We start from the raw sequence: 24838 nt of genomic DNA, 5'->3' as shown, positions 1-24838 counted from the left end.
TCGGTATTTTGTAATGTAATTTACATATATCCACTTATTCTTCTCATTTATATTTAACGTCGTATGTTGCTACAATGTCAGAAGTTTGTTTGTAAAATTGAACACGAGGGCCCTCCGGCGTTTGCAAGTCGTTCAGGACGTTCTGATCGGTATAACGTCGGGGTGATCGGTCAGGTGAACAAAACGCCTATACACAGTTACACACAGGGACCCCAGGAAACGAGTTTACTGGTGCATTCTGGGTCCGCTCTTTGGCGAAGGCAACCGAAGGTTCCTCTCGTGCGCGTGCAGCGGCTCCCGCGCGTTCGTTCGTCTGACGCTTAATACCGGTTTCACGGCTTGATAAGCCGAAGCGTGTAATTTTGCAGCGGCTCCGGAGTCGGATAAGCACCAGGTTTTCTAGTTAAGTGGACCACAAAATTCGGGGAAACCTATATAAGGCTTTTCGAGGTAAACGGCGATCAGTTGAGCCGCGGAACTCCGCGGTACAACATCGACGGATTTGAAATTCGGATATTTCGCGTATATCTCTCTCTGCGGTTTCTCGATTTAGATTTAAAGGCTTCGCAATTTAAGCGCGAACATTATTAGTGATTATAAATATATTGTCTGATATTTAAATACACATTTATTAACTGAAAAAGAATTCTTATAACTTTATATTGATTATGATGTACCAAAGATAGAAATATATATAATGTTGAGAGACGGAGGGACGGAACAGGAGAAGTGGCTAGGAAGTAGAGACGCGCGGAGCAAAAGCATTCCACCGATTCAGGGATGTAGACAGGAAGCATGTTCGTCGAGTGCCATCAACTTAGCTTGTGTCATGGCAGAGCGAGCACGCTGCCGGAGCTTCTTGGACGAAGAGAGCCGTGCCGGCATAATAAGCTTTGTGCACCAACTACCGGGAGAGATCCCTCTCACTGGAAGGATTGAAGAGATAGCAGAGGCATCAGCGTCGGCAGCGGCAGCAACAACGTCGAGGAGCGGTAATAGAAGAAGCCTTTACCTCCTTTTCGTGCTTCTGCTCGCATTCGTGCCTACGTACGAGCAATCGAAGAATCGAGAGTCCTTAGAGATGAACCCAGTGCGCGCATCTTGAATACTTGACTATTGCGAGTAACCTGTCATCGCGACGCACATCATCAAAATAAAAGAAAAAAAACAAAAAAACAAAAAAACAAAAAAAATGCGGAAAGTTAATTACAATCTTCCTCTTACACCAGCCTTTTTGCACTATGCGTCACAGACGCTTTTTGTGACGTCTCCGCTTTTTGGCACGGCCTTTTCAAGTCGGCGACGATGATACTCGCTTCAATTGCAGCGAACTTATTGCATCTCGTAAAGTATCATATTGCGCACATCTACGAAGAGGATATTTCTTTTGGTCTGATATCATCTTCGTTGCCATTTTTTTTAAATTGTTAAAATTACAGAAAGCTTTTAACTGCGACAGTGACATTTGTCTTGTTTATCAAGTTACTTTTATTAATAAATCCCAGAAATTATTTAATTATAAATTCGGTTTATTTTACTCGGACTTATATATTTATTTCAAACTTTGCTTTAATTGTAATAAATATAACTTTCAAAAAAATTATGCATCGTCAATCACGATTCGATCGATATTATATAATTAACTCTGTCGTAGAGTGGAATAAAAAAATATTCCAGGAACTCTGACATAAGAGATATTATCATTCTTTGTCATGATATTACGAGAGTATGCTCCTCTTATAACTTTCCGCGTTCATGTATGACGTGCATGTTACGTATGAGGATATGGTGAAATGATGCGAAGGACTCCGATATCCGATACACCTCTTGCTAATCTAATTTTTTATTCATGTGCATATTTTTTGCATGTGCATTCTTTCTTACCCGTGCGGATAAATTTAATACTTTATTTACTTGGGACACGCATTCGTTCGCATAATTTTGCATCGTACGATTAAAATTGAATATTACAGTTGGTGTGTTATATATCATCCAGATTTGAATTGATCGACTTGAGCGGACTTTAGTTGTGAATATCTGTTTACAACATGTTGGGGCTGTAAGTGGGTTAAAGGCACTGCTAGTTGTTTAGGGGATAAAGTGCATAGTTTGCTTGTGCTTTGGAAACAATGGGAAGTGGCTCGTCTAACGAAGTGGGTTCGAGCCCTCGCAAATGAGACTAAGTACAAAGAAGACATAATCTGAGTAAATCGTAATATACATTGCCTTTTTCTAAAATTAGATTTAGAACGAGACAAAAAACTATTTAAATTCAGATTAAATTTGTATAATATAATCAATATTGATGAAATTGATCCTATTTTTAAAAATGTCTACGTTCAACTACTTTTAATATAAAATCTTCACTCGCGAATTGTGTGGACATAAAAGGATAATACGAAGAGATTGGAATGCTATAGTGTGCGTGTGTCTGCAAACGCCTTTCGAGGAAAATATGTCTATCCATTAGTTCGGTCCTATCGAGTCGCGGGTTTATTGTACTTGACATATTATCCAGATCTCCGATGCTCGAACAAGATATCGATATTTTATGCCCTTTCTCCCGCTCCACCTTTCATTCCTATCGTTCCTATTTAATTCGACAAAGTGCCGAACCGGCGGAAATGCCGATTCAGATCGGTGGCATCGAGCAACGAGACGGCTGAAGCACTCGTTAATTTCCCGTTTTCATATTTGATATGATCTGCCACGGCATTGTATTCATTGAAAACGAGTCAACCGCACGCAAGATTAGAAGCTGGGCGCTATAAACGAGAGTGGATCATGGAAGCTTCGGTTTGTTCGCGATGATGCCATGTTGGTAATGGTGGTGGTGGATAGGTCGTTGCGGTGGTTGGATGTATGGTTAGTTGGCAGGTAGGTAGGTAGATAGGTTGGCTGGTTGGTTGGCTGATTGGGCTGGCTGGATGGTTTCCTACTTCAACTAATGAAAGGAGATTCGTAGCAAGGTCTAGAGGTTGCCCGTTTGCCCGAGATTTAAAGTCGATGTGTTCTCTTCATCGTGAATCGCGAAGAAGATATACGTAACGCGGAGTAGAAAACGGGGAGTTGTGGAATTATTCATGCTTCTTTGGATTAGAATATTTATAAAAGGAAATTCAAGTATCATTCCTATAGCATCTATGATTTTCATTGAAATCCGCCTCGTCGATTTACATTTGCGTGACTTATTTTAATTAAATACATATATATAAAAAATATGTTAGAATTATTAAATGTAATACTGGCAATGTGTGCGCGCGACCAAAGATTTAATCTAAGATAAACTGTAAAATAAAATGTCTACGTACATTTATGTAACAATCATGTGAATAGTTTCATCATCAATAGAACTCCGTTTCGACAGACGTTCGCAGATTGCAAGATCTTTGCATACAATATTCGAAGATGGTTTCTCTGCTGTTGATGTACTACGAATATGATGTGAAAGTTTAAAGCTCGAAAACATACTTCAGCAATATGTAAATTAATGCCTCGGCAGAATTTGCATCAGGGCGAATACTCAATTCACGAAGACGCGAACTGATGTATTAGATGAACAATATAGAATGAAAATAAGATAGAAATATCACCTATGACACGAAACAAAAATATTGCAAGAAATTTCATTTATCAGCAAATAATGTAATATCGCGTAATATATCGGATATAATGGAAATGTGTTTTATATTAATTAATTAAAAATTATTTTATTTCTCAACTATTTACTTTGCTTTTTATTACTTATTTTTTAATTATGAATGAAGAAATAACAATACATAAAATTATAAGAACATTAAAAAATGAGTTGAAAGCTAGCGGTGTATTCTTTTTATTTTTATGAACCAATTTAATATGTATCTTAATCAAATTATATAATACATATTTATTATTTTAAAAAATCTTTATTTATAACATTTTATTTTAATTAAATCCAATTATACAAATATTTAATAATATATAATGTTTTAAATATAGGAATAGCATAGCAATAATTTACTGCTTATGGCACAAGTTTTAATGCTCTTAATGCACCTAAGCGTTAACATGTCGTCGATTTAATATTATGTAGAAAAAGAGTTACTTTTTTTAATCACGATAAGCGCAAGCCATGCTTCTTCGTAATCAGGCCAAAAGTCTGACAAACGACTGAGATAGATGAAAGAAGAAATCTTTGAGACTTTCCTTCGTTTACTCTCGCGTTGTGCTGAGTATTTGGGCATAAATAAAAATGATTCCACCATATGCGTGTGTGTGTGTGTGTGTGTGTTCGCGAATACGCGACCTGTAGTAAACAAAGAAACAAGTAATACCGTAATGCCGGGAAAATGAAAGCTACAAGCGAAGAGTTGAAAGTTTCGAGAAGAGACGGAAGATCGAGAAGAGGCGCATCCGCGAAAAGTTAGTGTCGTTGATTTGGAAACGACGAGTCCGCATCTGCCGCGGTGGATGAGAGATGGATGGCGCGGAATGTAGATCGTCGAGAGGGATGCGGATGGACGGACGGACGGACGGATGGACGGACGGTCGAGCGCATCGTTGAAGGGTTGCACGGAGTGAAAAGGGATGCCGGCGGATCCCGATGGCGTTGCACCGACGGGGGCTGCAACCCCATAGGCGACTATACGCGCCAGACGGCTATCGGGGGTGCAACGAGAGTGGTGGCAAGGGGCGGAGCGACATCGATAGGAGGGTTGCTACCGGTCGCTCTCGTGGTGCTTTTGACGGAGGGTTGGATCGGCGCGTGGTTCCATGCGCGTAGACGCGCGCGCGAATTTTATGCCTTTGCGTTCCGCATTTCCTCTCTCGTTTCTCTATTCCTTGATTCGCGGAATTGACATCGTGACTCTTGGCTTTTAAGATTCCGCGGAGTTAAGAAAAGAGATCGCTAATTGTTACGATTTTTAATTGGAAATTGTTTCACAAGAAACTTTCAGGTTCTTTGCCGCTATATAGTGAGGCGTAAACCTCTGACAATGCAAATATTTTATAAACTTCCGGAAAGAATACGCCATTTATTCCCAATTTCCTGCTTCTCTAATGCCTCCTGTTATTATACGTGTTTTTTTTATTATTTTTATATATTGTAGCTAAATAATCGTCATAATATCATAATTTTATTAGGGTAATTTTTTTATGGTTACAACATAATCTTATCAATCATTACGTAATATTATAGTAGAAGATATTTCATAACCATTCGTTATATCATCGGATAATCATGCCTTCAAATAAACGAATACGTAGTATTGGAGTGCCTTTTGAGGGCATTAATGAAAGAAGAGAGGGTGTGCGTAATTTACTGACGTGGAGAACAGGTAAAGAGGGAGAACAAAGAGGAGACCTGTAATAGGCAACAGGCATACTACACACCCAATATACGCTGGGGTGTCACGGAGCAATTTAATTTGCCGTTTAAGTGCATGTATTATCTATATTGTGATGCTCACTGCAGCGCGACAGCTAATGTCGCAATGTTTTTATACCTTTTGTTAGCATAATGAGGATTAACGACCAATTTTCTTATAACAGAGAAAATACATTGTTGATGTCGACTATTGTTACAAATAATAATACATTAATTTGTACGCAAATGCAATAAATTAACTATATCCAAGTAAAAAGGAAAATGCGAATTTTGAACAGCAATTTATTTAACTAACTATTAAATTACTTTTTTTATATTTCTAAAATCTCAATTAGTATTTATTAATTCGGAATAAGAAAATGATAAAAAGAGAGAGAAAGAGATGCACGATTTATAGCTCTTATATGTCAGATGCGTTTTTTTTTGCATTTGGTAAACACGTGCGAAGTTGTTCATCTAGAAAAAATTTGATTCGACGCGAATTTTGTGCATTGCAGGAATTAAATATGGATGTGTAGAAGATGCGTCATTTAAAATATTGCGATTTACATACGTATCAAATCATACGCTGGATGTAATCATGTAAAAACATTAAAAAAGAGAGAGACGTTTTTATATATAATAGTTTTAATAAGTTTTACGAAGAAGTTACCAGAGATTTAGAAAAGTTTATTAAATTAAAAACTATCAGTGCTTATGCAAATCGTGTAAAAATGTTTTGGAGTGGTTTATTCCTTCAGCTAGTGAGCGTGTCGGGATGTCATAGCCGGCGTTGACGTGGATGTCGCGACGTCGCGTTTCTTTTCGGTGAAAGAGAACCGTGCACTTCGCTTCCGCTCGCTGCGAATCGTGTTCCCGCGCGGAGTCAACCACAAGAGGAACGGAGAGAAAGAGAGAGAGAGAGAGAGAGAGAGAGAGAGAGGGAGAGAGAGAGGGAGAGACGTGCATCATCCCCCGAGTGTGTACGCATGTAAATGACAGTGGAGGGGTGTGCGAGTCGGTAGCGGGTGATGATGAGCAGGAGAGAAAGAGAGGCGACAGAGAGAAATAGAGAGCGCGCACGCAGAACGAAGGAGGGTGGCAGCAGCGAGATAGACAGCAGGAGAGCGAGACGGAGACGTGTTGTAGGCAGTAGTCGCGTTACTTCCGGTCGAGCGGGCGCTGCGCCTGGCAGCTGCGGAGTTTGCAGGAGGCTGAGGGGTTGTTGTTGCACATCCACGCGCCCCTTTTGCGTGCCCATCCGTACACCCCCCGTTCCTCTGTCCCGAGGCCCCTTCTTGCCTTCGTCCCGTATCCGAGTCTCCAACTACCTTTCCCCGCTCGTCCTAGCCCTCCCGCCCAGTCCTTTTTTTATCGTGCCGTATCGTCACATCGGTTCGTTCTCTAATTCGATTAGTTTAAATGGCATTAAAACAATCCTGTTGCGAGTCCGTCTGATGCGCTCTCCCGAGTGCGAACCGGCGTGCTCGCAGCTGTTCGCTTTCCTGACCAAGAGCGTCCCTCGCGAAACGAATCTTGGTTTTGCGCCCTCGATTTTTGCAATCTTGATTCTTTCGACTCTGTGATTAATTTGGAGTTTCTGGCGAAAGCGTAGAATATAATTCTCTTGAATTTATTTATAAATATTTTATTCAATTAAAACACTATTGTTGTTGAAACAATAATGTTTTGTATGCATTCTTTATCAAGATTGTTTATCCAGAACTTCTGGAACTTTTCTATTTTCTATATAAAATTTATATTTATGTCTTATAAAGAGAAGAATAAAATCAAGCTTGTAGAAAACGTATCGGCTAAAAAGATTCAAACCTGATATCTACACAACCGTCTTGAGTTGCCGAAAAACAATAAAGTAAAAAGAAAAAAAAATAATAAGAGCGCGTTCGCGGCAGACAAAGTGCAGAGCTGCAGACCGACATATATCCTCCGTCGCGTCAAAGGCAATACGCAGCGCAGCGCCGAATCGCTGGGTCAGAGGCCATTAGGTCCGTGAGTTATGAGACAAGTTCTAATACTCCAATAATCCGGCTGTCGATCGCTTAGCTCGCCTATATATACGAAACGCGCGTGTGCGTGGCGCGGGCACGCGCGCGGAGCGCGACCCAAACTTTATTCGAGCCGATCAGCCGCACGCCTCCCTTCCACATTTCGCCATTCTCCCCCGAATCTTTTTCCCTTCCTGCCAACCCTCGATTTCACCCCGCTCGCCCCTTTGGATCCGCCGCTCTGAGTCGCCACTCGGGGGTGGTATTGCCGCCGCGAAAAACTTTCCCCCGGCCCAACTTCGTCAAGTCAGTGTGAAATTCGGCAGCCCTTATTAAAGCTCGCAACCACCCTCCTGACGCCGACACCGTTCCCGATGAACACGAACAACACCCGGATCATTGGCCTCCTCGCGACGTTATCCTACAGGGCTGGACAGTACGTCAAATACACGAATGCCTGAATATTTCAAATGCAAAATAAATCTTTTTATTTTGTGCATCCATCATTCTAAATTAAATTTTCGGATTAAAATTTTTTCGAGTATTTATGTATTCTTTTTTCTTGGATGGCATTTTTGACAACGTTATAACGTGACATCTTGCATTTTCTATTATATATTTTTTAAGTTATTTTTATATGATAGATATTTTTATACACGATTTTGTCAGTCCTGTTTCATGAAATTATTGCCATTCTCGTCGTGGCGTAATCACCACGATTACTATGCTCGCTGACTCATCCTGTCCCGCCATATATTCGCGGGATTCGCAAACCGGCGAGAACGAACGTCAGACGATGCCTAGTCGGGGTCGCGCGCGCGAGCTGTAACTAAATTTAAAATTTTTACTTACTTCCAGGCTACTGCACACCCCTCGGCTCCCGTCATTACTCGCTGCAATCAGCGAACCCCCTGTTCTATCCGCCCCCGAAGCGTCCCGCTTTTCTCCGCCTGCGATCTCTCGCCACTGTCTTCGGCCGATTCGCGCGCGACCACCCATAACCGGATTAACTGCAGCTATTTGATAAACGGCCGATACAACGGGCAGGAAAACAATAGCACATCCAAACACTTCGCACAAATTTTTTGGACGAAGCAAAGCACACGGGTCTCTCGTTGATTTCGCGAATCAGCGCGTGCTGAGAGCGGGACTTAGGTAAACTCTCTGTTGTTAGAAACGCGCGCGTGCCTCGGAAACTAAGATGCTTTACTGGAAACTGAACATTTTCACGTTTCGCAATACAACGTGCTCTACTACTAAGACGTTCTCAAATAAATGGCCTAGTTTGAGGAGTGATATTTTACGATTTTGCGACGTCAACACTGCGAATCTAAAAATAAATATATTTTTAATTGCGTTACATTTTTTTAAATGCAATCGACTAATAGATACAAAAAAAATATAAAAAAACAAAAATTACGAGCATTATTTGTAATATCAGTAATTAAGAAGGATAAATACGTTTTACGATTCGTATACGCGTTTTACGATTGCGTTGTCATTGCGATTAGGCCGGTCACGAAAGCCGATCGTAACGATTTTTCGTTGAACCAGGAAATCGCACAAGCGCTTCGTCATGCTCGATCGACGACCGTCAGAGCGATTTCCTTCCGACGGACGCTGTGGAGTATGCAGATCGACTTTTTCCGCGCAGCTGGTACATCGATCGGAGAGGATTCGTTATAGAGAGAGAAGAAGGGAATTATTCTGCGAACGTTCTCTCGATTACCATACGCGTAACCGGAGATTTTTACATTCATGCCCGGTCCGTGTAATGAGCTTGCGAAATGCACTCTTCACGGTGTACGGTCATCCTTCATTTTTGAAATACGAATATTACTTTCACGAGCACCGCATTCGATAATACGCCAACAATTTGTTCGGTAATTTGCGCTTCTCATTTTGTACGCATTTTAATCTAGAGAGCATTTTGTAGAATTGTTTTATCGTGACCAGCAATCCTGATTTGCGCAGTATCCTCCCACCATCGGCAACGCATTGCAATCATTCGGCGTTTTTTCCTCGCAATTCGATTTAGCGAGTGATATTATTATGTTCCATTTATACGAAAATTATTAATTTTTTCATGCTTTACGGTTCATTAACTAACAATTAGGCGAAAATATTTATCTGAATATGGAGATTGAAACGAAATGCAATGGAAAAAGTGGTCGGTATCGGGGGTTTGCACATAATTTATTAATTTACATCGTGCATATAACCTGCGGGTATTTAAAAAACAAAACGTTTTGCTTACTAATATTTTTTTCACATCGCTCCCTTAAACGAGAGATTGATCAAATACCTTAATAATATATTTATGTAAATAAAATTTAAAAAAAATATTTTTTTTCGCTAAAACTATAACTAAAAAGAAACTAAAAACTATAACAAAATAAATTTTTATGTTAAGTATTGTGACAAAATTTTAATTAAAATAAAAAATATATCTTTTGTATATACTGTTTTGCTTAATAATTTAGAAGCTGGTTAGATAAATTGCAACCTATCGAAACTGTATGCGTAATGGTTCAACGTCTTATTTTATGAAAGTTTGTCGTAGTCTAAGAAATAGAATGTACGTTACAAACGCGTTCTCTCTCGCTCAAAAAGTTAGTCGAAAGAAGAGACAAAAAGGAAAGTTGAACCAAGACACACTCTTGGGACTGAGGCAGGAGGACTGAGCAATCGCCAAACTCTCTTATGACATAGAAAACTTTGTCTTTTTGTTTTGGTCAGACAGACAAGTTTTTGCAATCGCAATTTCTGGTTGATCCGGCGAAAAGAAATATAGAATAAGCATGCAAGTCGATTCTCGCAAGTATTGTTGCCTTTTTTCCGCAATGCTGATTGGCTGTCGCGTTGTGCGTTATATTCGTAGTATCGAGAGGCTGTCATCGCGAGGGTTAGCAGTTTGACAGTTTGTTCAAAATAAAATTAAATAAAATAATATAATATGTTTTAAATAATATTTTATAAAACTTTAAACTCGATTAATATTTTTGACAGTTATCAAGCTGATTTCTGTCAATAAATATTAATCGCGGATAAGACATTATAACAATATATTTACAACATATTACTATTTTAATTTTTTACCATATTATTATTTTAAAATTTAATTATCAAATTAACGCTTTATTAATATTTTTTGACAGAAATCAACTGATAACTATCAAAAATCGAGTTTAAAGTATATTATAACATATTATTTAAAACGTATTATTTTATTTAATTTTATTTTGAACAAACTGTTAAACTATTAACCCTCGCGATGACAGCCTCTTGATGCTACGAATATAACGCACAATGCGACTCGAAACAGTTAATCAGCATCGGAAAAGATGCAACAATACTTGCAAGAATCGACTTAACGTGCCTTTTTAGAAAGAGATGTTATAATATTTTAAATTCGATTAATATTTTTGACAATTATCAAAGCTAATTTTTGTCAAAAAATATTAATCGCACATAAGATATTATAACATATTATTTAAAACACATGTTACTATTTTAATATTTTCAAAATATATATCCCCATTACCGCTATAGAAATATTATGAAATAAACAATTTCTCACTCACCGATACGTGCAATAGCGGAGTTGTAATCCACAGCACATTGATCTGAAAACAAAATATTCATAAATTATATATATACATATGTGTGTGTCGAATACACAGATGTCTATACTAATATAGACATCTGTGGTCGAATATCTCATAAACAATGCAGTTTAATGTTTTATTTTGCATACCTCATAGTTGCCCCGATGTCGCCCGATGCCTCCCTGGGCCTCCTCCTCCTCTCTTGGTCCATGGTAGCACTCACGACACTCGCGAAAATACGAATTACGATCGCCCGACACTTTACACGGCACTCCCGACACGTGAAACTTTACACGGCACTCCCGACACGACGCGTGAATCGCACTGTGTATCGCAGTGCTATCTGTAACAAATAAAATACATACATATTAGAATAATCTTATTTCGCATTATAACATACACAATATAAATATATAAACTAGAATTAACGATAAATATATCCACGGATCGCAACGCATTCGCGCGCGCGACAACAGATTAAGTTGGGTTATGTTGGCAAGAAATTTTGCATCGAATTTTTCGCAAAATATGCGTTTCAAACAATTACGACTACATATTACCGTTGAAATTATGATATGCGATTGATAAATATTATAATACAAAGGTTAGAAATCGTGTCTAACGATTATGCTTACTAATTAATCACAGCGGGACGCAGCTCCAACTGCTGATACTCGCGGCGTTTCAATAATGGCCGAGGCTACGAACATCGGCAACTTCACTCTAATAGCGCGCGCGATAACTGAACATGACTTAATTTAATAATTAATTAAAACTCGAAGGAGATTCGTTCGAAAAGATATAACTTTAGAGAGAAAATATTAATCGAGAATAAATTATAACATATTATTTACAACATATTACTATTTTATAACTTTTACCATATTATTATTTTAAAATTTAATTAGCAAATTATAACATACACAATATAAATATAAATATGTAAACTAGAATATTTAATTAGTAAATTTCCGCTTTATTAATATTTTTTGATAAAAATCAGCTGATTAAAGCGTTAATTTGCTAATTAATTTTTAAAATAATATGTTATAAAAATTAAAATAATAATATGTTTTAAATAAAATATGTTATAATATTTTTGACAGTTATTTGCTGATTTCTGTCAAAAAATATTAATCAAAAATAACATATTATTTACAACATATCACTATTTAATTTTTTCATTATTATTTTAAAATTTAATTAGCAAATTAACGCTTTAATCAGCTGATTTCTGTGAAAAAATATTAATCGAGTTTAAACAAACTTTATATTATTTTTTTAAAAATAGTATTCTTTTTAATATAAAATCGAAGAATAGCGCGCGCGTAGCGCGCTTGTGTTGTTCTAGTATAGATAAAATCATTCAAAGTCTTCATATTTGTTTAGAAAAAAATTAGATTGCGTCTTAATAATATTAAGACACAGGATTTGATATAATTCTTAATAAGCAATATACAAATATTGTATAAACAAGAACGATATCAATATACAAATCTTGCTGTAATAATTATAGTATTCTTAGTAAAAAAAAGAATGCAGTATTTGAACATTCGATGCGTCTCTCTTGTTCTGCTCTTGTTCTTATAATTAATTTATTGAACGCGGTCGGGCGGCGGTCAGAAGCTTTATTTATTATCCGTGCGAATCCAACGGCTTCGCGAGGAACAATTGGCTAATTCTTCAGCTTTAATTACTGACGTAGGAACAATAAGATTTAATGTGCTTTTGTTTCGAGTACGGAAAAATGAGGGATTGTCGCACGGGTCAACGGTATAATTACAAACAAACGGACCGAACATTATTCTACACTGCGCGAATGAAAAGTCAGAAATCAAGATTGCAGATGCACGCAGAATATACGTTTTACAAATGTACGGAATATAATGTGCGAAAGAAATCGTTCTATGATTAAGAGTGTTTATCATAAGATTATTATTCTCAATATGTATATGTTCAATATTCATTGCGCTTCTATCTTTCATATATTCTTAATGTTTTAATTTTAATTACAAATTTATGACGTATAATATCTTATACATTTCGCGTTTATATAATTGAACCGAAGAGTGCACTACACATGGTCGAACTATCGAACGCCATTTTCAACAGGGGACAAAGATGACCGGGGGAGATTTTCGACGGCACGATCGAAACTTCCGGCTCGACTCATCAGCACGCGTCACCCCATATTACGGATAACTACTCTTTCCGCTCGTTGCGGATCTCCATTGTGAAGGGAACCCTTCGCGTAAGCGATACAGTTTGAAAGCCCCCTGTCTGGACCCCCTTGTGTTTCATAGAAAAGACGCTACTTATTCTTTCGGTCTCTTTTTGATGTTATTTCTTTTTCTCCTCTTACACATTTTACACTGTTTTCTGTCGTGTTAAATACTCTTCAAATATTTCAGAAACTTTTATTTTCGGTATTTTTAATAAGAATTCTTTGTTCTTGTCATTATCTACGTATTATTGAGAGGAGTATAATGTCTTGAAGATTTTTAATTAAAAAAAATTGGTAGTTGTAAAATAACGTTCTAGATATCATCTCGCTTCGTACAATTATGATTTATACGAAAAGTGCGCAAGAGTAATTGTAATTTCGACATTATCGAATATTGTATTCTAGAATTTTTAGGAAATATCAGACAAAAGAAGAAGACGAAATAACGGAGGGAAAGAGTAATGGAAAAGAAAGACGAGAGACATGGACAAGGGGGCAAATCTTCCTGCGATCCCGGGGTTCCGGATTAAACTTTAATTGATTCAAGTCCGTGGTCTGTAACCAGCGAGGCGCGTAAAAGAGGAGGGAGGCGCTGTCTCTCCCTTAGCAGGGATTCTGGCGTAAGGCCGAACCTCCTCTTCTTCCATTCAACGTCCTATAGCAGGATGCGCCCATTATTCCCTTCCGCGGTAGACCGATACGTTGGAACATATCAACGTGGACAAGAAGAATATAATAATCCAGAAGAAGAAGGGTAGAGAGAGGGTAAAGCGACAGCAATTGTCGTTCGTCTTCAACGAATAGGGGCTAGTTATTTTTTTATTGACATAAATTCGGTTGAAAGGATTAACGTTTTATTTATTCTATCCTTCGTTAGTTTTACAGCTTAGTGATGTTCAACGTTTTAATTATGGTCTTATCGTCATATAATTTTGTATTCCAAAAATTAATTTTCCAGAAATTTTCATTTTTCGATTGAACTATAGGCGCTGATATATATAAGATTGTAATATTAAAATATATAAAATAATTTGTCTATATATATTAAAATTATTTTATATATTAATTTTATTATTTTTATATATTTTTTAAAATATTATTTTTATATAATTTTTATTTAATTAAATATTTTAGTATCTTTTTCAGTATATATTTTTGTTTCTTCAGAGAGAGAAATTTTTTAATATATACAACAATGTTCCTGTCTATGTTGTGTGTGTATGTCCATTATATACATTGATTCACTAAAATATATAATTTTAATGCTTTTTTTCCTTATATCCTTTTCTTCGAAACGTGATACTATCTTGTTACAAAAATTAAGACAGGTGGACATTTCTCCTTAACTTCTACCCTTGTGCAACGACGTGTATAGGGTGCGCTAGACTCCGCCTATGAGATATCTCACTCAAAAACCATATCATGAAGTTCTCGAGTAACGGTACAACGAAGGGGCCAAGAGTCTCAAGAATCAAGAAGATCAGGGGAGAGGGATAAATAGAGAAAGGGAGAGAACGAGAGAGGGAACAAGATCAAACCAGGAAGAACAAGAAGCAGAAAAAAAGGAGAAGAAGCAGAAGAATAAGAACAGGGGCTGTAGGGACGAAAACGAGGGTCTATTCCCTACGCACTCTTTTATTTTGATATAATTGGAAGGACCGCACAGAAAACAAAGGGCAGGGCCAGTTCATGGCGACCATGCCTCCGGGGGTCAGGGGCTGGTTGGCTGCAACCATAGCACAACATCAGAGACGGTCACGGGAATCGCATTATGCGCGCCCTGCGAAATAAGTGAGAAAGAGCGGTAGACCCGGTTAACTTGATTCCTCCCTTACTACCTCGTCGACCTTCTGCCTTCTCAAAGCATCCCCTCTTTCCCTTCTGTCACCTTCATCTCTCTTTCTTTCTCTCTTTCTCTCTCTCTCTCTCTCTATTCTCTCTCTTTCTTCTTCTTATATCGTTTTCCTGCATTTTCTCATCGTCCTCGTTTCACTTACTTCGAGCGCAGAATCCCGAAAGAGAAGGGAAATGACGAAGGGTCGGCGCGCGGCTAGGCAACGTCGACGTTGATTGGATTTTATAGCTAATAAGAAAATTATATTCGAGATTGGGTAGGTAATCGTGCGAAGCACATCTCGTGGGTTGCGCAAGTAGATGCTTCTCTCTCTCTTTTTTTTTTGTTGTCGTTTTAATAATCGGCTCGAAAGGGTAGTTTCGCCTTCGGCCGGGAAACCGGAAAGGAAAGATCGAATATGCCGGAAAATCTGGCTAATATGCTGTAAATATTGGTACATTAATTTAAGAAGTTTTAAAACTGAAAATAGAAAGTTTTTTTTAAAACAAAAAATACTTTGTAAAAATAATTTGTTAAATTCTTTTAGACAATTATTGCTCGACATGTTTTTCCTCGACTTTATCAATTGCGATCAAGTACAGCCCAGCTTTTTTCCTTTATATAAAATGCTCAAAGCTAATTTCTTAATGTAACATAAATTAATAATATAATTATTCGCGATATTACATGCAGATTCATAATTTACGGATGAATACACGACTTTGCATGTAGCATAGATAATCATATCTGATCATCCATACGTGAAAGTCGCAATATCTCGAGAAAGCCCCGCCAAAGGAGTCATCAAACGGATGCAGGGGTTGCAGCCATTTCGATCGCGAGGGAAGGGTATGCGGGACTATAAAGCCACGCGACCGGAGACGCCCGGCAGGCACGTCGCGCTGCCGGAGACGTTAGCTCTTCCGGCTTTCCAGGAATAACTAAGTTCTCGCCGTGTAACTCTCTCCTAACGGACGCCCTGTATACTGTAGCTGCGCCGCGGCAGCGTACCCGGGTCACAGGCCATTAAGCCTCAGGTTCACCGCAATAAGGACCACGTTCCGCTTCGCGTGACGGGTAACCGCTATTACCGAGCCAATGAGCCGATTTCACCAGATTTTTCCTATTCCCGGATGTAGGAATTCGTTGCATCCTCACCGGCACCTAACCAGCAGCCATCCCCTCAATCGTCTTAACCGAAGAATATTGATTAACAATTCTTACATCCTCTCGAATCTATCCAAAATATTTCTTGTATGAATCCTACTTATAAGCCTCATCGCTTTAGGAGATAATTAAGTGCAACTTTGAATTTGTCTCTCTCTTCAACAGATATCTTTTATTTTATCCGTAATTTTTACGAAAGTAAATATAAAATTATATAATAAAAAAATCTATAACAAGAATAGGTAGATTATAACATAATATAAATTGTGCAAAAAAAATTAATTTGATATTATTCTCCGATTATATTAATTTAATAAACAGTTTATACAATGTTTTTGCTCTTTAAGCACAATTTACAAAGTACTTAACTCTTCTCTAGAATATTTCGAGAAAGTTAGAGAATTTAAAATAAACTTGTCAATGAGAAGGATGATGGTTAATCTACATCCGTGAAGAATCGGTGGAAATTTTTGCACATTGTATAGTTGTTTGTTTTCGCGAAGCTGGATATCGTATTATCGATATCCGATATTCCGTATTAGAGACTACGTTACGCCTCATACACGCTGTACTACGGGATGTAACCTGCATTGGGCGCAAGTTACAATACGTATTAATCCAATTTAAATTCGTTTTAACGTAAATTGCTGTATACTATTATTGTCGAGTATGTTTATAGCTTCGAATCATATGCGAAGCAATTTATTCGATGATGATCGTTGCACATAGATGTTAGCAATTTTGAAATATCATTAAAAATTTTTCGATACAATAAATTCTACAACCTACAACTTCAATGCTCGTATACAATCTATTTAATCGTTACGCGAACGTTCTATGTATGAACGCAGATAAACTTTACATTTGAGAATCTGACAGAATATCGTATCTTTCAGATCAAACATGGCTGGTCACTTTGAGATACTGATCTAAGGTCAAGCAGGCATTTCTCTCTCTCTCTCTCTCTCTCGCAAGTTTGCATAGAAGAGTTTCTCAGTGAGGATCGTCACCGTTTTCGACCACGAAATGGTCCACGTGTATATATGGGGTGGAGGTCGAGGGAGGACCGTTGGAGGGGTGGTCTCGGGGTATATTACCAGCGTTACGGCGGTAGCGACCCGGCTGTCGCTATAATCTGTTTATAAAACAATTTGCGGAGCAAGTGATGCGTGAGACGCAATATATCTGCAAACATTGTTAGCATCGGCTCGATGAGGATTGCGGAGGTAAGGGAGGAGATGGGGGAGGGCGGTGTAGAAGTCGAGTGGTTGTCGAGTTCGGTCCCTTCCATCTTTCTAAGGATGATGATCGCGGGGAGAATCGCCTCTTTCTGTGATTCATCATGATCTAATAACCGCGAGGACCGAAACACGTGCTCGCTTGGACGTTTTCCCCTTCGCGATTATCGCAACGATGCTATCGTACTTCATGTTTCTACTTTAGACGCCTGCGAGACGTCTGCAGGAAGCAGCATCAATACCGAATTTGCTTTCGACCGAGGATATATTTAATAATACGGGCTACTTAATATTTGATCAGATAATAACATGTGTTTGTAGCAATGCGAAGAAGAGAGAGATATGTCGGATTATACATAATCACAAGAACTATATAAAAACTAAATAAAAATTATATTTGTGCGATCTATCTTCTTAATTTGTAATGACAAGGTTAATTAATTATTAATTAGACAGTTAGTTTGTTAAACACTGATGAGAACTTATGCCAGCTTTGGTTGCATTGTGATGGAAATTCGAATATATGTTTGCTTCTGGCAATTATCCCGATGTTTTGTAATCGAATTGGATTTTTCGAGCGAAACCACCAATGCTATTAATGTAAAATAATGCAAATTGTATCGCTCTCGCAATTTACCACCTATGAAGAAAATTAATTTTTATGTTCGACAAATATTTTTGCGGCTATTTATTCCGAGACAGCATTTCCCCCTCTTCGGGAATAGAAACGAACGAGAGCAAAGGGAGGAAGAGAGGAGGATGATCGGGAGGATCGTATGAAGCGCAGCAGGAGACGATATACGCGCTATTGGCGCGCGCGCACGCACACACACACATACATCTATATATTACATATGTACATCCGGAAGAACTGGAAGAGTTCGTTTTCTCGAGCTCCGCGCCGCGTGTCCGCCGTTTTAATTAATCGGACCCGAGATTTCGTTATTACCACCGATTAGTTCACGTGCCAGTGCGCATATTTTTTCGAACGTGAAACGCGAGCGCAGACTAAAACATCGACGCCCCGATGGTCCGGTAGCCGATGACGGACAAAACGCACGTCACGGCACCCCTTGCGCAACGCTGCGCCAGCCCGTGTCTCATCCCCTCGGTGGCCGATCCCTTCACTCCGCCGCTTCCCTCTTCCTACCCCCTCGCTCCGAATAGCCGTCATCCTTTCGCGCGCGATGCAACGCCGGTGCATCGGTGTCCTGTATGACGCTACACTTCACGCAACAGTAATTTCATCGTTATTTTTATAAATTGGGCGCTCGAGGTTAACGCTCCAGGTAGCTTGCTCGCCAGATTACAGCTTTTTGTAATATTAAAGTTCAACGGTGCCGGTCGGCGCGTCCGGCTGCTGTATCATGTACATTTTCGCATTGTCGTCTCACATCCGTTGACGCTTGTGCAAACGATGCGCAACGGCGGAACTGCAAGCGACGAAACGATCGGGATGGATACCTTTCGTCAAACGAGCGCGAAACAAACTATCCGTGGAACGATCCTCGGTCGTTGATCTCTCCGCTCATCTCCTCGCGCGAATTTTCGACGTCCGCATCTCTCACCTGAATAAAGACGAGACTTTGCGTTTGCTTTTTATGATACAGAATATGGCGACTCTTGTTTTAGTATCGCCAAGTTTCCGATAAAGAGCAATTTCAGCAATCTATTTCAGTTCTTCGTATCACGCCAGCAACAATTCATCGATATTTAAATTAAAATCTTCCATTAGAAAATATTATTTGCTATGATACATTATTGTTGTTCCTAATTTACATATTTATATATCATTTATACGTCAGATTTCAAGAGATCGCTGACATCGCCGCTAGAGCAAACGATGTGACATGTGTGAAATGTCGGCTTCTTCATTCGCGACGAGCGCATCGGGGGAAGGTAAGTAGGTTTTTATTAAAACGACGAACGCGCGCGTTACATCGGCGGCGAGGGAACGATGAGAGAGATGCCGAAAAGACCGGGAGAAGGCGGACGAGAGAAAAGCTCGTCGCGGAAGTGACGAGGGTAGGTCGAAGCGGGGTGCTCTCAGGGGTGTCTAAAGTGGGTGGCTCGGTGACAGGGTGAACCGGGATGGACGGGGGTGGGTGGGTTAAGGGAGGCACGTGACCGCTCGTGCCGTGCAGCAGGAGGGCGACACGTAAAAAGAACGAGCCGGTGTTCGCGCACACGCATGCACGCACACGCATCGTCGAGGAGCGATCGGTCGACGGCGCGAAAACGCATTATCGTTTGACGCGTGTGCAAAGACGACCCCGGTCTACCCTTGCTCGACTGACTCGCGACTCATCCGGCCAACGATCATCGCCGTGTAATTCGATTCGATATCGAGACTCGGAGTTATGATTCCGTAGGAATAATATACGAGCAGGTCTTACTGTGATCGGGCGCATTCGTTGCTCCGACACGTGCCGCATCAACGTCCCAATTATAATGCGCGATTTGATACACTCTGTCCCGAAACTGGCGATGGACGATGACGACTCAATCCGCTGAGATTTTCCTATCCCGTTCCTATCCCTACCCGGCTCATGATATTATAGCGCAGCTTATAGCGCAAGCAACGATGAGTGTGCCTAGATGATAGTCGCATGTGTCTCTTCTTGCAGAAAGATGATGCAGAACATCCGAGACTGTCCTTTTTATAAATGAAAATATTAAATACGATTTTCTTTATACAAGATAAGAATTATAGAACTCTAGATCTTGTTAATACACACAATACTAAAATGTCTTAGAAGTGAAAATATAATATCTGAGATTATTTATTCTTCTTAAGTTTGATTTGACTTGAAATCAAACGAGATCTTTATATATACCGACGGAATGATCGTCGCGTCGTTCTTTCAAGCAGAGTATTTTAATAGATTCTATTAAGGAATCCGTCCCCCGCGCGATGTTGGATTTAATGGGACATTAGACTCGATTGGATCACTACGAAGTTGCCGCGAAGTTGTTCCCCGTGTGTATTACTTCTTCTTCTGGATATTATAAACGCTGATAAGCGCGTCGACGCCCACGTGAAAGGAGGGTGGTTACGTGGCGTGGTTATTAAAATGCGACGAGGAGGAAAAAAAAGAACCTGATCGACACTACGGGCAACGAGGCGCGTGTCGAGCCGGGTGGCGGCCGATTCTCACCCCGTTGAAGCGTCACGAACCCCTAAACGGTTAAACGGCGTTACGCACGCCGCACGTTGCTTGCTTGCTTGCTTGCTCGCTCGCTCGCTCGCTCGTGGGACACCGTGCAAACTCATCGATCGTACTACGCTATGATTTGCATTCAGTAATGACCAGGCTAGTCGCCACTGCTCTTCGTCCATCGTCGATGACGACACTGAGAGTAGACCGATCGATGTCGTCACGCACGTCGACTAGCCCAGGATTAACTCGCGGAAAATCGGAACTAATGTTCGAAGCAAGAACATCCGGCGAATCCATAAATCACCTTTGATTCTCTGGACGTTCCACCTACATTTTTTGGGGGGGTTTATAGTATTAAAGTCGCGCGATAAGAATATATCTGATCTCAACACATGTATATAATTAGAAAAATGTATAATAGTTTATTCCATTAAAGTTGCATTATTAGTTGAGAAGACAATTGAGTATTTTGTCGTCAGAAATTACGTACTATTTGAAAAAGAACACGATATATACACTACCCGAACACAAAGTCGAGGTTGATTAACGTACAGCTGCCGCTTATTAAGAGGGTATAATTTTATTTCACGCTCGCGGATTGTTTCAATTTTTATACGTACAGCAGTTTGAAACAATGAATGAATGGTATTCACGGCGGTGTCTCGTCTTATTAGCATTCCATTGGTTTCTAAAGGACGCTGTTCGCCCTGTTGCGACTTGCTTCGCGATTTATAAGAAGAAAAAGAAGGAAAAAAAAAGATGGACGAGAGTGAAGAGCGTCGTGGAAACAAAGAGGGAAAGGAAGGCGAGGTGGACAGAGAGGCAGCGGGTCCGCGTAATATAATTCAGTAAGTTTATGACTGGCCCGGAGGGAACGATGGCGGTTTGCATATAACCAGGGGTAAGTTCGCTTGCGGGGGTAAAGGAGCGACGAGGAAAGCGAGAGAAAAAGAGAGATAGAGACCGCGAAAAGAGACGGAGAAAGAGAGGAAAACGGAGGGAGAGAGGTCGGTTGGTTGGCCGTATTTCTTGTCTGGTGAGCTTTACGGTGCCGGGCTCTGCGTTATGACCGCCGAATGGATTATCATTTCTCTCTCTCTCTCTTTGCCTCTCTGTCACTCTTCCTCTCCGCCATTTCCCTTCTTGTCTCCGGTATATCCCTCCGGTCGTCCCCTCTGTATCCTGCAAGAAAGCTTACCCCGGCCGAGTCCTTTTCTCCTGCAAAGACATGCAAAGTAGAACTGGTGGAATTTTCGACGTGCGAGAAGAGGAGAGAATAACGGGACGTATAAACAAGAGTAAGGGAGAAAGAAAAGAAGCGAGCTCGAGAAAATTCTCCTCTTTCCGAAGCTTCTTCCCGGGAACGTTGTTACCAACACGGTCCCGACTCTTCCTGTCGTATATGAAACTGGAAGATAGGTGGATGGTCGCGCGGCGGGGCGAACGAGGACTGGCGGAAAGGAAAAACGAGGGAAAAAAAAGGAAGAGCGGCAGAAAGCGGGAGAAAAGGGAACACCGATATATACGACGACGAAAGGGGTCAGGGGGCTGGTCTTGGGCGCATATATACCGCGGATACGTATACGGCGGATACGTACACGACAGGTACATCGATGTACGTACGCACGTACGTATGTATACATACATATACACTATACACAGTGGTCGATGCGCGGGATCACGCGTGTGCACGCGCATACGTGCGCGCGTCGTACGTGAGGGGTTTCTACCACCCGCGCACGGCAGGATCTCTCGTCTTATGTTGCACAACATTGGCCGCCATCATTGGAGCAAGCCGGGTGGAATTAATTTGAATGTTTTTTGAGCGGCACGGCCCGGGGGCCTTCGTCTCGCAAGAAGCGCCGTCGACCATCTCTCCGAACCTCACCGCCACCGCCGCCTTTCTCAACCCCCCAGCTTCTGCTCCGCCGCGATCCGCCGCAGCACCCACGGCTCGTAAATATACACCGATATTGCGTCCGTGCTATCCAAGAATACCGCAATTTATCTTTCCCTGCACCGATCCGCGGGAATCTCGTTTTATTGGCCGACGACGCGAGTGTCCCCGGCTGCGTACGATCGCCCGATGGAATTCCAGCTGATGGAACACCGTCGTACTTGACTTCCTCCTTCGGATGGTTCGGCGGAGCAGGAAGTTGTTTGAAGGATTGCAAATTATTATTTCATTAAGTCACGATCGCGCGATCACGGACTTCAATTAGCCTTATTCGTATTTTTCGTTAGCCACATGCTTTTATTGTACTAAAATAGTGTTTCTGCAGTATCATTATTATTCTTTTAGATTAAATTATTAAATTAATTATTAAACTATTAAATATAAGAGATGAAATAATGTTAAGTTAATGTAAGTGTGTAACGCGCATAGGAAACATATTTATAGTCGCTAAGATAATAGTAATTATCTATTCACTATACTCTCTATAGAATCTAATTATATTGTTCAGAATCATTAGAAAAATTAAACTATATTTGTACCACTAAGTGCTAGAAGATTGGAAGTTAATATCTTTAAGGGTAACGACATATACATATATGTGTATATTTTAAATTATAATTTCTCATTTTAAGTTAACTGTTACTATAAAACATAATTATATAAAAGTTATAAAATATAATAAAATATAAAATATAATTTATTACGACACACTTGATAAAATGTGCTTCATGTTTCTCTTAGGATGCGATCGAGCCATCTCGCTAACGATACGGTAATAAAGGAATCTATTGAATGGTAACATCAAATGGCGACATTCGATATACCATTCACCTCGAACGAACACCGTGCACCATTCGCGAGTTTATCTCCTCTCTTTCTCCGTCTCTCGTTCTCTCGTCCCGCGCTGTCGTGGTTTCGCGCGCGGCCACCACCGGCGTCACCACCCCAGGGTGAGCACACACAGCTATACGGGTTTATGTACCAGAAGTGATGGGTACATTTGTTCGTTATTTCGTCGTGTTTTTGTTTTTACCGGGACTTTATTTACGACCGGATAGCAGAGCCACAAATATGCGACGAGATCGGCTGATGCGTTTTGTTCGCCGGTACACGTATGTACATTTGCACCTACGTCTGTCTGTCCGTTTGTCTGTACCATCGCCGGACCCGTTCGTTCATTCGTTCGTACATTCGTTCGTTCAGTAGCATCATTTCGTGGCGCTTTTATATCTACTATAATTTGCGGGGGTGGCCGCGTCGTTGTCATCCGCTACACTACCATTTTGCCGTGCATTGCGTTACGCGAACCGCGAGTAATGATAATAAACTCCGGACCGGCTGATGGTTGATTTGTATTCGTTTTTTTTTTTATACGTAAAGCACTTTTCTTTTATTGATATTTTTGACTAAGAAAAAAGAAACAAATACAATATTTCGCGCTTCTGTTTTATAATCAATTTTCAATTTAATCGTATTAGCCATATTCGAGATGATTATATTAAATCTTAAAGGGTACCTGAGAGGGTAACATTTATTAGTAATTTTTAATATTGATACGTGAAACCGTGGTCGCTCTTCCATTAATAGTATGAGCGATTAGCAGTAATATTATTAATAAAAATAAATCATATTATTAATAATATTAATAATTTTATGTTAGAAATATTTATATTACTTATTTATTAATTTTTTTAATTAAGAAAATTTATCTTTAGATTATTAAAAAATTGTTTTACTGATTTATTTTAAGTAGCAAATATGGATTGCGCACAAAGATGATGAAAAGAAGAATGCGATTCCTAAGTAAAATTCATTATCAGATTTGTCGTGAATTTGAAAAACCAAGCCGCCTTTCTCGTAGCGTATCTGCCACTCTCACGCACGAGTGCGCAAGAAAGAACGCCAATTTTTTGCTCTCGAAAGTTTCAGGAACGTAGCCGTCGCGTGGCAAGGCCAGGGTGGTTTCGCATAATAAATCTAGGAGATATTTGTTAGGGTGGGTAGGAAGCATTTGTCTATGTTAAGGGGGTGGAAAGGGCGCCGACAACACGGGCGCCTCCATCTATCAGCGACTCCAGCAAACACATCAATCCACGACTCACGCCACGATGGACAATTTTAAGGGTGAGATAAAAATAAATGTCGATCAGTCGAACCGATCGCCTTTCCGAAATGCCGGCCATTTTTCAAATTATTCTAGCGATCCATGGAAATATAGGTGAAGATCGATGTATTATAACTCACGTTCCAAAGAAGAGACTCAATGTATAATAAATGGAAACAATGTAAATTCTTA

The 24838-nt window shown here is 39.9% G+C and overlaps 1 long non-coding RNA gene across 1 annotated transcript in view; it reads right to left on the bottom strand.

Annotated features, from left to right (window-relative positions):
• Positions 1–24838, bottom strand: part of LOC145934993 (uncharacterized) — a 130550-nt gene that overhangs the window by 23525 nt on the left and 82187 nt on the right. The window contains exons 7-8 of the long non-coding RNA XR_014425142.1: positions 11111–11304; positions 10938–10979 (exon numbers count right to left, since the gene is read on the bottom strand). This is a non-coding gene — a long non-coding RNA (uncharacterized LOC145934993). The remainder of the gene's footprint in view (positions 1–10937; positions 10980–11110; positions 11305–24838) is intronic.

This window comes from Prenolepis imparis, unplaced genomic scaffold (genome assembly GCF_030444845.1).
Source record: "Prenolepis imparis isolate NDT839.2.m4 unplaced genomic scaffold, iyPreImpa1.0 SCAF_4, whole genome shotgun sequence".
Lineage (NCBI taxonomy): Eukaryota > Metazoa > Arthropoda > Insecta > Hymenoptera > Formicidae > Prenolepis > Prenolepis imparis.
The sequence above is the reverse complement of the archived record's forward strand: the minus strand, read 5'-3'. Positions and strand labels throughout refer to the sequence as shown.